The 12,702-nt window shown below is 44.2% G+C and overlaps 1 protein-coding gene and 1 non-coding gene across 9 annotated transcripts in view; one reads left to right on the top strand and one right to left on the bottom strand.

The window, feature by feature from the left end:
• The window catches only part of C23H4orf19 (chromosome 23 C4orf19 homolog), a 106,181-nt gene that overhangs the window by 66,867 nt on the left and 26,612 nt on the right, over nt 1-12,702 (top strand). For 6 of the 8 annotated variants that reach the window (XM_053577643.1, XM_053577639.1, XM_053577641.1 and 3 more), the window contains exon 2: nt 6,107-6,156. The exons of the other annotated variants lie outside the window; for them this stretch is intronic. The gene's annotated coding sequence lies outside the window, so the exon portion shown is untranslated. The remainder of the gene's footprint in view (nt 1-6,106; nt 6,157-12,702) is intronic. 8 annotated transcript variants of the gene reach the window in all.
• LOC128576186 (U6 spliceosomal RNA) lies at nt 41-147 on the bottom strand. The gene has a single exon (XR_008377290.1). It is a non-coding gene; the product is annotated as a U6 spliceosomal RNA (small nuclear RNA).

Genomic DNA, 12,702 nt, shown 5'->3' with positions numbered 1-12,702 from the left:
AGGTTAAAGAAGAATGTGTTTCAACTCCACCCAGGTTAATAAAAATATGGAACACTTCAAGAATTTGCATGTCATCCTTGCACAGCGGCCATGCTAATCTTCTCTGTATCATTCCAATTTTAATATATGTGCTACAGAAGCAAGCACTAATTTTAAGTAATTAGTTACATGTGGCTAGTAGTTAGCATTTGGACTGCACAGCTCTAGAATATTCTGAAAGGTTGATTGCTACACCCCTCCCCCCATTTTAATAGTACTTTGCCGGGCGGCGCCTGTGGCTCAGTCGGTAGGGTGCCGGCCCCATATACCGAGGGTGGCGGGTTCAAACCTGGCCCCAGCCAAACTGCAACCAAAAATAGCCGGGCGTTGTGGCGGGCGCCTGTAGTCCCAGCTACTCGGGAGGCTGAGGCAAGAGAATCCCTTAAGCCCAGGAGTTGGAGATTGCTGTGAGCTGTGTGAGGCCACGGCACTCTACCGAGGGCCATAAAGTGAGACTCTGTCTCTACAAAAAAAAAAAAAAAATTAAAAAAAATTAATAGTACTTTGCCTATAATCTCTAGTACATCACTGGATTGTAATTATTTCTGCATTTTACTCACCTTACTAGATTGTAAGCTTTATGTCTTATTCATCCTGCTGTAATCACTGCTAGTACGTGGCCTGGCCTGCAGCACTAGATGTTTAATAAATAATGTAGGTTAAAAAAATAGAGTGAGGCCAGGCTTGGTGGCTAATGCCTGTAATCCCAGCACTCTGGGAGGCCGAGGCAGGTGGATTGCACTGAGCTCACAGGTTCAAGACCAGCCTGAACAAGAGAGAGACCCCATCTCTAAAAATAGCCGGGCATTGTAGTCCCAGCCACTTGGGAGGCTGAGGCAAGAGAATCACTTGAGTCCAAGAGTTGGAAGTTGCTGTGATGCCACCGCACTCTACTGAGGGTGGCAAAGTAAGACACTGAATCAAAAAAAAAAAAAAAAACGTAAGAGTGAGTTGGCTTTTCAGAAGTATGGCTGTTATTGCCTTCTAGAATCTAAATAACTCTCACGACTTTGCTCTTAGGAATACATTGGTTCCCAAATCTTCACAGGAAGCCTAGATTCCTTACCTGGAAGCACATTTCTCTTTTCTCAAAAAAATCACAGTTGCTAGCTCATCATTCTGGTTATTTGCCTCTTTCTCCTTACGTGAATGTGTCTATTAGCATTTCTTGGGGTTTTTTTCCCAGTTTTAGGTATCATCTCCGACCCTAGAAGAAGGTAATTCATGAGCCCTCTCTGCCCTGCCACACAGAAGGAATGTTCTCACTCTCCACTGAACCTCTCCTTTAATTTTGGTTAGTTGAACATTACCACTATGTAAATACTATTCACGGAGAAGACAAATAGTGAATTCTATTTTCTTCCCTGTACAACCTTTTTCTGGAGGTAACAAAAAGCTCACTTTCATTTACTGGGTGTTCTGTGTCCTTGTCACGGATTCAACCCCAAATTCTTTCCCTGTTGTATAAATCTTTTCTGTTTGGGACTAGTGAGTTATTCTGTCAATTCTATCTCTTAGAAGGAAGCTGTGCAGAGCCTTCTCACCTCTTCCGATCTGAGCGAGGGGTCTTTTCAATTGCTGGGACTCTGGGACCTCCCAGCACCATCATTCTGGGGCGTACTTTGGTTTCTCTTCTGTAATTAATGTCCTACTTCTGTAGCCCTCGTCATCCCCTTTTGGTTTACCATGGCATTTGCTGTTTATATCTTCCAATAGCCTCCTGGGGAAAAGCTGTATGGATGGTGAATGTTCAGCGGTCTCTTTCTTTTCTTTCTCTCTCTCTCTCTTTCTCTCTCTCTCTCGCTTGCTTTCTTTCCTTTCCTCTTTCTTTCTCTCTTTCTTTTTTTGAGACAGAGTCTCACTCTGTCACCCTGGGTAGAGTGCAGTGGTGCCATCTTAGCCATAGCAACCTCAAACTCTTGAGCTCAAGAGATTCTCATACCTCATCTTCCCTAGTAGCTGAGACTATAGGCATCTGCCACAATACCTGGCTAGTTTTTCTATTTTCAGTGGTGACAGAGATCTCACTCTTGCTCAGGTTAGTCTCGAACTCCTGAGCTCAAGCAATTCACCGCCTCAGTCTCCTACAGTGCTAGGATTACAGGCATGAGCCACTGAACCCGGCCTAGAGATCTTTCTTATGCCAAAATGTCTTTATCCTACCCTTGCACTTAATTGGTAGTTTGGCCAGGCTTAGAATCATTTGTTATGGAAGTGTATGTGTGTATAAGAAGTCCTAAATCATTCTGATCCCCAGCTCTTTGTATGTCATTGGTTTTTTTATCTTTCTGAAAGCCTGTAGGGTCCTTTTTTTAAATCCTCATTCTGAAGTATGACAATGAGGTACCTTGGTGTTGGTTCTACTTTTATCCATTGTGTTAGGCACTGGATGAGCCCTTTCCCAGAAACTCATGTCCTTAAATTATGTGAGATTTTCTCGCACTGCTCTGTGATGAATTTCTGCCCTTCTTTGGTTCATTCTCCCTCTCTCTAATACTTCCATTATTTGGATATTGGACTTCCTATAATGGATCTTTAATTTTTTTTTTCTTTTGGAGACAGAGTCTCACTTTTGCTCAAAGCTAGAGTGCCCTGGAATCATAGCTCCAGCAATCTCAAATTCTCAGGCTCAAGTGATCCTCTTGCCTCAGTTTTCATTTTTTTAGTAGAGACAAGGTCTTACTCTTGCTCAGGCTGGTCTTGAACTCCTGAGCTCCAGTGAGCCACCTCACCCAGCCCCCTGTTTTTAAATTTTAGATAAACACTGAATACTTGTTTTTTTTAATTTCAAGTTAATGTGAGGGTACAAACAACCAGGTAACAATATTTGAGTTTGTTCAGTACAGTCCCTCTTGTAGTTGTGTCCCACACCCAAAAGGTGTGCCATACACCCCTGTATTGTAGGGGAAGACCCCCAAGCCCTCTTTTTTTCTCTTCTCCCTCCTTCGTTCCCCATCCCCCCAACCTGAATTAAACCGAGGTTTTTTCCTCTGTGGGTGTGAATTCTTCCATCTTCTATCTTCTCATCTCACTCCTTGGTTTGAGTCCTAGTCCTCCAAGTAAATGCTTATCCCTCCTAAGTCTCCTCTTTAAACACTAAGCAATCCAGAATATTTATTCCTCCGTACATAAGGCCGTCATTCTGCAGGGCATGCCATGTGGTGTCCCACTCACTCCAGTTTCCTTGTACCTAGCATAGGGCTTATCACAGAGCAGGAGTTCAGAATTTATTTGCTGGCTGGATAAGCAATACTCTATCCCTTCCTGCCCCTCTTTGTCATGTTCCCTCTGCCTGAAAGGCCCTCCCACCACACCAAGTCATTATTAGTTTTCCATGGGCCACAGTTCTTCTCATCTGTCGATGGATTCATGGCTCACACTCTGAAAGGCAGCAGAGCCTGGGGTGGAGAGATCCAAGTGGGAAATCCCTGTGTCTTTGTCTAGGGTCTTTCCTCTAGGGTCTTTATGCTTTGGGGGGATTATACTTGGCCAGAACTTGATTACAAACTGAATGAGGGTATTAACAAATGAATGCAGTTCCTCCTGCTCTGGGAAAAAACGGCAGGAGGTCCACTCCAGAAGGGGCTTAGCTTACACAAAATGCTGGAAAAACTGTGGTTCTCCTGTCTTGCTTGTATTCAGAGTGCAGTTTGGATAGAAAAAAATCTGTTTGTTTAGGCCTGGAAAATGGGTGTCCTCATCCAGCTCTGAATGGGGAAACCTTTTGTCAATAGTGTGTTTACTTGGAAGCTCTTCTTGCCCTCTCCAAGTAGAAGTTCACTTCCTGAGGATATGGGCTTTGCTTTTTGTGTGTCTTTCTTTCCAAGTAACATTTGAATTGAATTATGAGTACTATGGTAAAAATTGAGAACAATGAAATCATGTGATAGTTGAGCAATGTATTCGATTTTAAGGAGTTATTAAATAATAACAAGAGAAAAGATGTGGCCAACAAGAATATGAAATTGAATTACTGAAAGGGTATGATCATTCTAATATTGTATGATGAATTTGAGACACAGCTTATTATTTCAATACATAGTTTACTTTGAAGTAGAACAGAGCCTTTTTCAAAAAGATTGTATCTATATATAGTAAATTATTCAAATAATCAGTGAGATACTGGTGAAAATCTGAATGTTTAGTTTAATTTCTTAAGTGCTATACATCATTATTTTAAGCAAATATATTTTCTAAATTACATATTTTATTGAAAGTCTATACATTTATTCATTGGTACTTTCAAATTCCTTGAATTTTTTTTTTTTTTTTTTTAGTTTTAGTTTTGTTTTGGGAAGGTTAATGACCGAAAATGAGGAATTATTCTGAGACATGAACAAAAGGAATCGGAGTCCAGGTTCTGTGTGGGCAACATGCCATTTATTCTACTCGGGTGCAAGTGAGCTGAGTTCAGAATGTAGGTTAAGGTGGATGGGAATATAAAAGTTCGGAGGGGTAGGTATTGGCACATTCATTCCTCCTGTGCAGGACGTTCATGCACTCATTCTTTCCTAGACTGGAGTTTCTCTTTGGGCAGGTCCCTATGCAGGGATCAGGGCAAAACCTTCCCTTTTCCCTTAATCTGGTTCACTGAAAGATCAACTAACAATTCCATGTGTTTGGGGGGAACCACAAAAATGATTACCCAAAGTCTTAGTGATGGTCAGAAATCTTTATAGATGCTTTTTGGAAGGGAAGGAGGAGAATGTGGAAAGTATAGGTGCAGTAAGTGGTTGCTGTTGGGGTGGGGGGTGTAGATGGATGAAAACGGACTGATTTGTAGATTAACCTGAGAGACAGGTATTATGCTCAGATGACCTTGGGGCGGGGTCTATTAGCATAGACCATAGGTCAACAGCCCCTTTTGATTCCCAATGTAGTTACTTAGGTTTTATGTAGATAGGGGAAAGCCCTCTTCCAATGCTTTCTGATCATGAATGATGAATGACCTTTAATTCAAAATATTTTTTATACCAAGGAATCATATTTTGGGGTGAAATTTTCTTAGCTCATTTACCTACATTTGGCCCTATCAGTTTTGTTTGTTAAAACTTTACTCAACGGAGAAGAGGCACATTGTCATGTGATGTTTATCAACAGTAATAACAACTAAAGTGTCTTAGTCTGTTCTGGCTACTATAAAAAAAAAAAATACCATGTTGGTTTATAAACAACAGACAATTATTTCTCATGATTCTGGAGACTGGGGAGTCCAAGATCAAGGCACTAGAAGATTCAGTGTGTAGTGAGGACCTGCTTCCCACGCAGCCATTTTTTTTTTTTTTTTCACTGTAACCTCATTAGCAGAAGGGACAAGACAGTTCTCTGAGGGCTCTTTTTTTTTTTTTTGGCCAGGGTGTTTGAACCCACCACCTCTGGTGTATGGGGCCAGCAGCGCCCTACTCCTTTCAGCCACAGGCGCCACCCCTGAGGGCTCTTTTTAAAAGAGCACTAATTCCATCCCAAAAGGCTGTACTTCTTAATACTATTACATTAGGAATAAGCTTTCAAAATATAAATTTCTGGGGGAATAAACATTCATATCCTAGTGAATAGCTTTGGGTTATTGAACAAGTCCAACATATCAAATGTGTGGTAAACAGCTTACACATAGCACCATTTAAATTTCACTGCAATCTTATTTTATAAATGTAAAACCCCTTGGCGGAGCATGGTGGCTCATGCCTTTAATCCTGGCACTCTAGGAGGCCCAGGCAGGTGGATAGCTTGAACTCAAGAGTTTGAGACTAACCTGAACAAAAGCTAGAACCCATCTCTACTAAAAATAGAAAAACTGAGGCAAGAGGATCACTTGAGCCTAAGAGTTGGAGGTTGCTGTGAGGTTATGACACCACAGCACTCTACCCAGGGTGACAGCTTAAGACTCTCAAAAAAAAATTTAAACTCCTCACCTACTGAGCTACCCATCCTAGGCTGGAAGGTCCATCCCCACATCTCTGCCCAGAGCCCCTCAAGAAACACTTCCTACTGTCACACTCATGACGCACTCTAGCTGTGGAAAGGAGGCCATTCACAGACCCCAACTTTCAACTTTTTTTTGTCACAGGCAGAGAAGTTAAACTTCTAGAGAAACCGAATGGACAATCTCCACAACAGGTAAGTTATTTTATTTTTCTACGCACTGGGTGGAGGCATGAGAAGTCTGTTCTTTACATTTTTTATCAAAGTATCTATCTCTCAATCTTTTACTTGAGTTTCTATTACCTAAAATCATACAGCTAGCAGGCAGACCAATCCCCAAAGTCCATTTCTTTCTGACTTGTTCAGGTTTAAGTAGAATCTGATCCTTCCTTTCACTCTTGCTATTTGGAGATACAACTTTAAAATGTGTGCTGAGTCATGACTCAATCGTAGCTTCACATCGACAGCTTTCTCATCCGTCTATCCCCACAGGTGATTGGGGGTTTCTCCAGGAAATGCCAGGCCCACAGAACAGTGGCTCTCATAATGTAGTCCCAGGACCAGCAGCATCAGCCTCGCCTGGGCACTTGTTAGAAATGCAGGTTCTCAGGCCCTGGCCCAGATCTACTAAATCAGCAGCTCTGGGTGTGATGTCACCCTCTAGGTGACTCTAGTACACTCTCAAGTTTAGGGGTGAGTGCATTAGTCCATTTGTGTTGTTATAAAGGAATAATTTATGAAGAAAGGAAGTTTATGTGGCTCACAGTTCTGCAGGTTGTACAAGAAGCATGGTGTCAGCAGCTGCATCAAACGAGGGCTTCAGGGGGTTCTGCCAATGGCCTTGTGGCAAAAGGTAAAGGAGAGAACAGAGTGTGCAGAGATCACAGCGCAAAGAGGAAGGGGGAGGCGCCAGGCTCTTTGTAACAACTAGCTCTTAGGAAAACTAAGAGAGTGAAACTAACCTTCTTCCAGGGAGGGCTTTAAGCTATCTATGACACCTCCCATCAGGCCCCATGTCCAACACTGGGATCGAATTTCCACATGAGATTTGATAGGACCAAACAAACCATATCCAAGGCATGGCAACCAGGTCCTAGATTCAGGTTTTTCTCTGGGTCTCCTCCCCAACCTCCTTACCATTTCCATCTACATCCCAACGTCTGACACAATCTCCTTAGCAGAGCAACCTGCTCTCTCGAGTCTGTGTGTCTCCTCCTTTCCGTGTCCTCACATGGCCTTTCCTTGGTGTGCTCTGAATCCACCAGTACCACCATCTACTCACCTAGGCTCAAAAGCCTGTTCTAACCTTCCCAAAGCTACTCAAAAGAGATCTCTCTCTCTCCATCTTTCTCTCTCTCTCTCTCCTCTCTTATAAGGACACCAATCTTATCAGATTAAGACCACACGCTATGATCTCATCGAACCTTAATTACCTCCCAAAAAGTCCTATCTGCAAATACAGTCACATTGGGTTAGAGCTTCAACATGTGAATCTGTGGGAGACGCAGTTCAGACATGAAGCATGTGGCCCTGAGCTGTGCTTGCTTTTAAAGCGATCATTATTTACAGACTTATAAGACTGTACCATATAGACTGTACATATAAACTTCTCTCCACACGCCTTCCTCTAAAATTTCCTCATCATTTTGGAGCTTAACATTTTCAAAAACCACAGGTTTCTGCCAGATTTCTGCCCTCTTCCAGATAACACAAAATTAGAGAAATGTCCCAGTTCCTGTGTGGTTCCAGAGAGGATGCGGTCAAAACACTGCCCATTTCTCTTCAGTGTCTAAAAGTGATTAGCACCCAATGTTTAAAGAATAGTCTCACAAGGGCCATGAACATGCCAGCAGCCAGCACTGATTAAGAGCCTACTATTTGCCAGACTCACTTTTTGCCAGGCCTGTCACATTCAAATCACGTGGTTCTCCTAAGACCCCTGAAAAGTTAGATGTTCCCATTTTCCTTGTCTAATGGTTGGCAAAACTGAGATTCAGAGAAGTTAAGTGGCTTACTCAAATACACCCAGCTTTTTTTTCTTTCTTTCTTTTTTTTTTTTGAGACAGAGTCTCACTTTGTCACCCTTCGTAGAATGCTGTGGCGTCATAACTCACAGCAACCTCCAACTCTTTATTTATTTATTTTTTTAATTTTATTGCAGTTTTTGGCCAGGGCTGGGTTCGAACCCACCACATCTGGTATATGGGGCTGGCGCCCCACTCCTTGAGCCACAGACACCACCAACCTCCAACTCTTAGGCTAAAGTAGTCCTCTTGCCTCAGCCTCCCTAGCAGCTGAGACTACAGGCACCCTCCCAAACCCCAGCTATTTTTAGAGACAGGGTCTTGCTGTAGCTCAGGCTGGTCTCAAACTCATTAACTCGGGCAATCCACCTGCCTTGGCCTCCCAGGATGCTATGATTACAGGCGTGAGCCACTGCACCCAGCCAACACCCAGGTTTTAGCACTCCAGATTTTGACTTCAGAGTCCACTCACTTAATTACAGTATTGAATTTTTAAGTTCTCCTTCCTCTTCTTTTTTTTTTTTTTTTTTTTTTTGTGGTTTTTGGCTGGGGCTGGGTTTGAACCCGCCACCTACGGCATATGGGACCGGCGCCCTACTCCTTGAGCCACAGGCGCCACCCTTTCGTCTTCCTCTTCCAAACCCTTCTGAGAAAACCCTCACTGTCTCTTCTTTCTGTTCTTACACACAACACTTTATTTCTGATGGCAAATGGGTGGGGTTTTTCAAAACTAAACAGCGATTCTTCAACTCTCTGGACACCAGCTGGCTGCCCCACCATATAATTCAGTTCTTACACTCTCTACCTGCAGTTAGCATCAGACCTCACAAAACCGCCCCCCTTCAAACACCAGTCACGTGTCCAGACCTTTGGTACTTACAGCCAACCACCTATGCATCAGGGTTTCCAGGACTTCCCTCCTCGGGCTCAATAATTTGCTAGAATGGGGCTCAGAGAACTCCGGGGAACCCTTCACTTATGCTTATCAGTTTATTACAAAGGATAAAGATGGATACCCAGATGGAGAGGTATATGGGGGAGCCCAGAAGGGTGCTGAGTGTAGGGGCTTCTGTCCCCGTGGAGTTGGGGTACACCACCCTCCCAGTACTTAGATGCAGCTCACTAACCCAGAAATGCATCAAAGCACATTGTCTAAGAGATTTTATAGAGCTTCATCTCCAGGAAGCCCCAATCCGTCCCCGGAAGTTAATGGATGAGGCTGAAAGTTCCAACTCTAATCACTTGGTCTTTTTCTTGACTGTCCCCACCCTAAGTGACATTATTAGTGCAGACTCAGGCATGAAGAAAGGGACTGATTATGAATAACAAAAGTTACTCTTACCACTGGGGAAATTCCAAGGGAGCTAGGAAGCCATGGCTCTCTACCAAGGGGGTTTTAGGTGCTCCCTGCCAGGAACCAGTGACAAAAACCAAACATATTTCTTAATATACCCCAACCTGCTATCCATAAATTTGACCAGTCCTTCTGGTAATGTAAACATAAAAAAGGGAAGTGCTCATGCAGTAATGCCAAGGGTGCTCCAAGGTTTTCAAGCCGATAACCTTAATAATGACCGTGGATGCTGAGCTGCCTTTGTAACATGAACGGAAGTCAGGCAAATCTGCGTCACCAGCTGGGTGGAGATGAGTTTTGTCAGATGGTGTTATTGCAATGGGTCAAGAGTGTGAGAGAACAGAGTTCACTGCATCCCACAGGAAAAAGACACAGAACTTCTCTATTGAATGAAAAAGACGGTCTTCATTTTAAATTTTAAAATCTTCTTCTCACGTAAACTATGTTTCTATTATCTGAGAACTCTACAGAGTACACTTGTCCATACTCTGAGAAACTAAAAGCCATCCAGGTTAATTTGCATGACTCCCACCATATACTTCCAAGGCACATTGACAAGCCCTTGGGGATACCTGGATTGCCAGCTCTAAGAGTTTTAAATATTTTTCTTCACCTGTTGAATTGGAGCTTCACTGAAGCATTTAGGGGTATACTAAAAATCAACTTCCCAAAACTATATTGATAATGGATTAATAGGACCTGATGCCTACATCAACACCAGGAAGTACCTTCTGTGTTTTAGCAGCCATGAAGAAGATCTAAACTGATTTTATAACCATCACTCATACCCAGTGATGATGTTTGGTATTTTCATGCAATTACTAAAAACATTACAAAGGTCCGTAGGCCCCTTTTCCTCGCTCCGGTGGCAGTTTTAGAATACTGACATATATCAGCACCTGTAGCACAATTGTTACAGCACCAGCCACATACAACGAGGCTGGCGGGTTTGAACCCGGCCCGGCCCAGCTAAACAACAGTGACAACTGCAACAAAAAATAGTCGGGCATTATGGCAGGTGCCTGTAGTTCCAGCTACTTGGGAGGCTGAGGCAAGAGAATCGCTTAAGCCCAAGAGTTGGAGGTTGCTGTGAGCTGTGACGCTATAGCCCTCTACCGAGGGTGACCAGGTGAGACTCTGTCTCAAAAAAAAAAAAAAAAAGAATATTGACATATAGGATGAGTTTAGGTGCTTGGAAGGGACACTAGGAGACTTGTCCTATAGTGACACTGCAGGCAAACAGCCTGGTCTGAGGTGGGAAAGGGAAGAGAAGTTGATGACTAGGGGGCTAAAGTCCTTCCCCAGCAAGAGCAGCAGGCACATTACAAGATAACAATCTTCGCAGAATCCAAGACTGTTACTGTATGTTAGTCACTTACACAGAAAACCTCTGGCCAGGATATTATCTATAGTAGGGGAGATCCAGCAAGGACCGAAGACCCCCTCCTCTCAGAGGGAATTTGATATGGTCATTTGGTTCTCAGGTATCAGAAGAGCTGAGAACCATATGACATGGTCGGGCAGCACAGAGATTGTCAGGACAGGACAACGTTTCCGCCTGCAGTGACAGACTGAACCAGATGCTGGGTAGTGGCTAGAACCACAGTGAAGGGCTGCCAAGCCGGGCCCCTGGAGGGGAGTTAGAGCTCTGGAGGACATGCAGTTATCTAGTTCATCCTGCCAGGGTGGACAGGATACTGTCCACTGTAAGAAAGAGAAGAAGGGGCAATAGCCTGGCTTCTCCCAGCTTCCACCAGTGCCTTCCATTGCCTGCCCTCCCCCCAACCCCCAGATCCAGCAGACAAGGGGAGCCTCTGCAGGGCACTGGTCAGAGAAACCGAGCTGACCTCGGGGAGGCAGGAAATGGACTGAGAGCAAACAAGTGTGGCCGGCCCAGTGCCTGAGGTTTGTCCTAACTACTCCCCAATTATTAAACACTCAGGTGGTTCTAGTGAATCCCATATTATCAGAGCTTGGTTCATTCCAACTGTTCTCTACAACAGGCCCCATGGAGAAGGATAATAGGCTGAACATGAATCAGAAAATGTTCCAAAGCAAATTCTGAAGCATGGACAAAAATTTCATTTATTTGTTTATTTATTTACTTTTGTGACAGAGACTCACCATGTCGCCCTGGGTAGAGTCCATGATGTCATCATAGCTGAGAGCAACCTCAAACTCTTGGGCTTGAGCAATCCTTTGGCTTCAGCCTCCTGAGTAGCTGGGACTTGGGTGGAGCTCAAGCAGTCCACCCACCTTGGCCTCCCAGAGTGCTAAGATTACAGGTGTGAGCCACTGACAAAATATTTAGACAAAATATTTAGATATTTAAGAGAATTGTTAAAATTCCTCTGGCCTCTGACAAAATATTTAGATATTTAAGAGAATTGTTAAAACTGAACTAGTTGGGGATGGGATTAGGAACAGTGACTACAGGTACTGGTTTATGACCAAAACATTGTTCTAACCAAAAGATTGTGTTGGCCAGCTTGGTTTGGGCCATGTCATTTGTCACCCAAAGGAACCAGCACCAAAGGTAGCAGCCCCACTGATGTGCCAGGGACACACTGAGCCACAGGGTTCTTAGGATGCTGACCCTCCGTTGAATGGGCCAGCAGCACAACACAGCAGGGAGGCCTAAACTGCCTTTGTTTCCTCAGAGCAGTAAGGCTGTGCTTCTCAGACTGTGATCCCCCCAGCAGCCTCAGCTTGTCAGGTCCCACTCAGACCCACGTGGGTTCTGACCTCTGTTCCTCTCTGCATCTACCAACACCCCACCTTGTCCACGCTCAAAACACTGGTCTTTATTCCATAATGAACCAGACAGAAACCACTCCTGGGAGCTTACGGTCCAGAGAACGGAGGCATAGCTTCTCAAACTTTATTTTTCCCTATAGCAGCCACCAGAGGGATACGGGGGGACCTGGGAGGCTGATGAGGGTCCAGGATAAGCTGACCACAAGTTACTGTTTCAATCTAACACTCACATAGGTTGTGCCTTTTCACCTACAATGTTCTGAGGTTATTTTAAATACAAATAATGGACCTCTTCCCCCAAACCTTCTCCTTGGGCCATGTCGATTTTGTGGCTTATCTTTACCTCTCAGTCCACGGCCTGGTGCTCCCATCCAGAAGATGGGTTCATACCATAGGCAGCCCAGAGGGTTGGGGGGAAGCTCAAGGTCTGCCACGGAAGAGGAGGGCCTCATGGACAGGCCAGCAGTGTCATGTCCAGCCTGGGGGAAGGACCCTTCCCTACTCCTTATGTCCCTTCCTCCCCAGGCCTTTCTGCACAATTATTGCCCAAACTAACAGGTGGCAGAAGAGAAACCCAGCACCTCCCATTCAGGCTTCTGTTGTGCA

The sequence above is a fragment of the Nycticebus coucang genome, chromosome 23 (genome assembly GCF_027406575.1).
Source record: "Nycticebus coucang isolate mNycCou1 chromosome 23, mNycCou1.pri, whole genome shotgun sequence".
Lineage (NCBI taxonomy): Eukaryota > Metazoa > Chordata > Mammalia > Primates > Lorisidae > Nycticebus > Nycticebus coucang.
The sequence above is the reverse complement of the archived record's forward strand: the minus strand, read 5'-3'. Positions and strand labels throughout refer to the sequence as shown.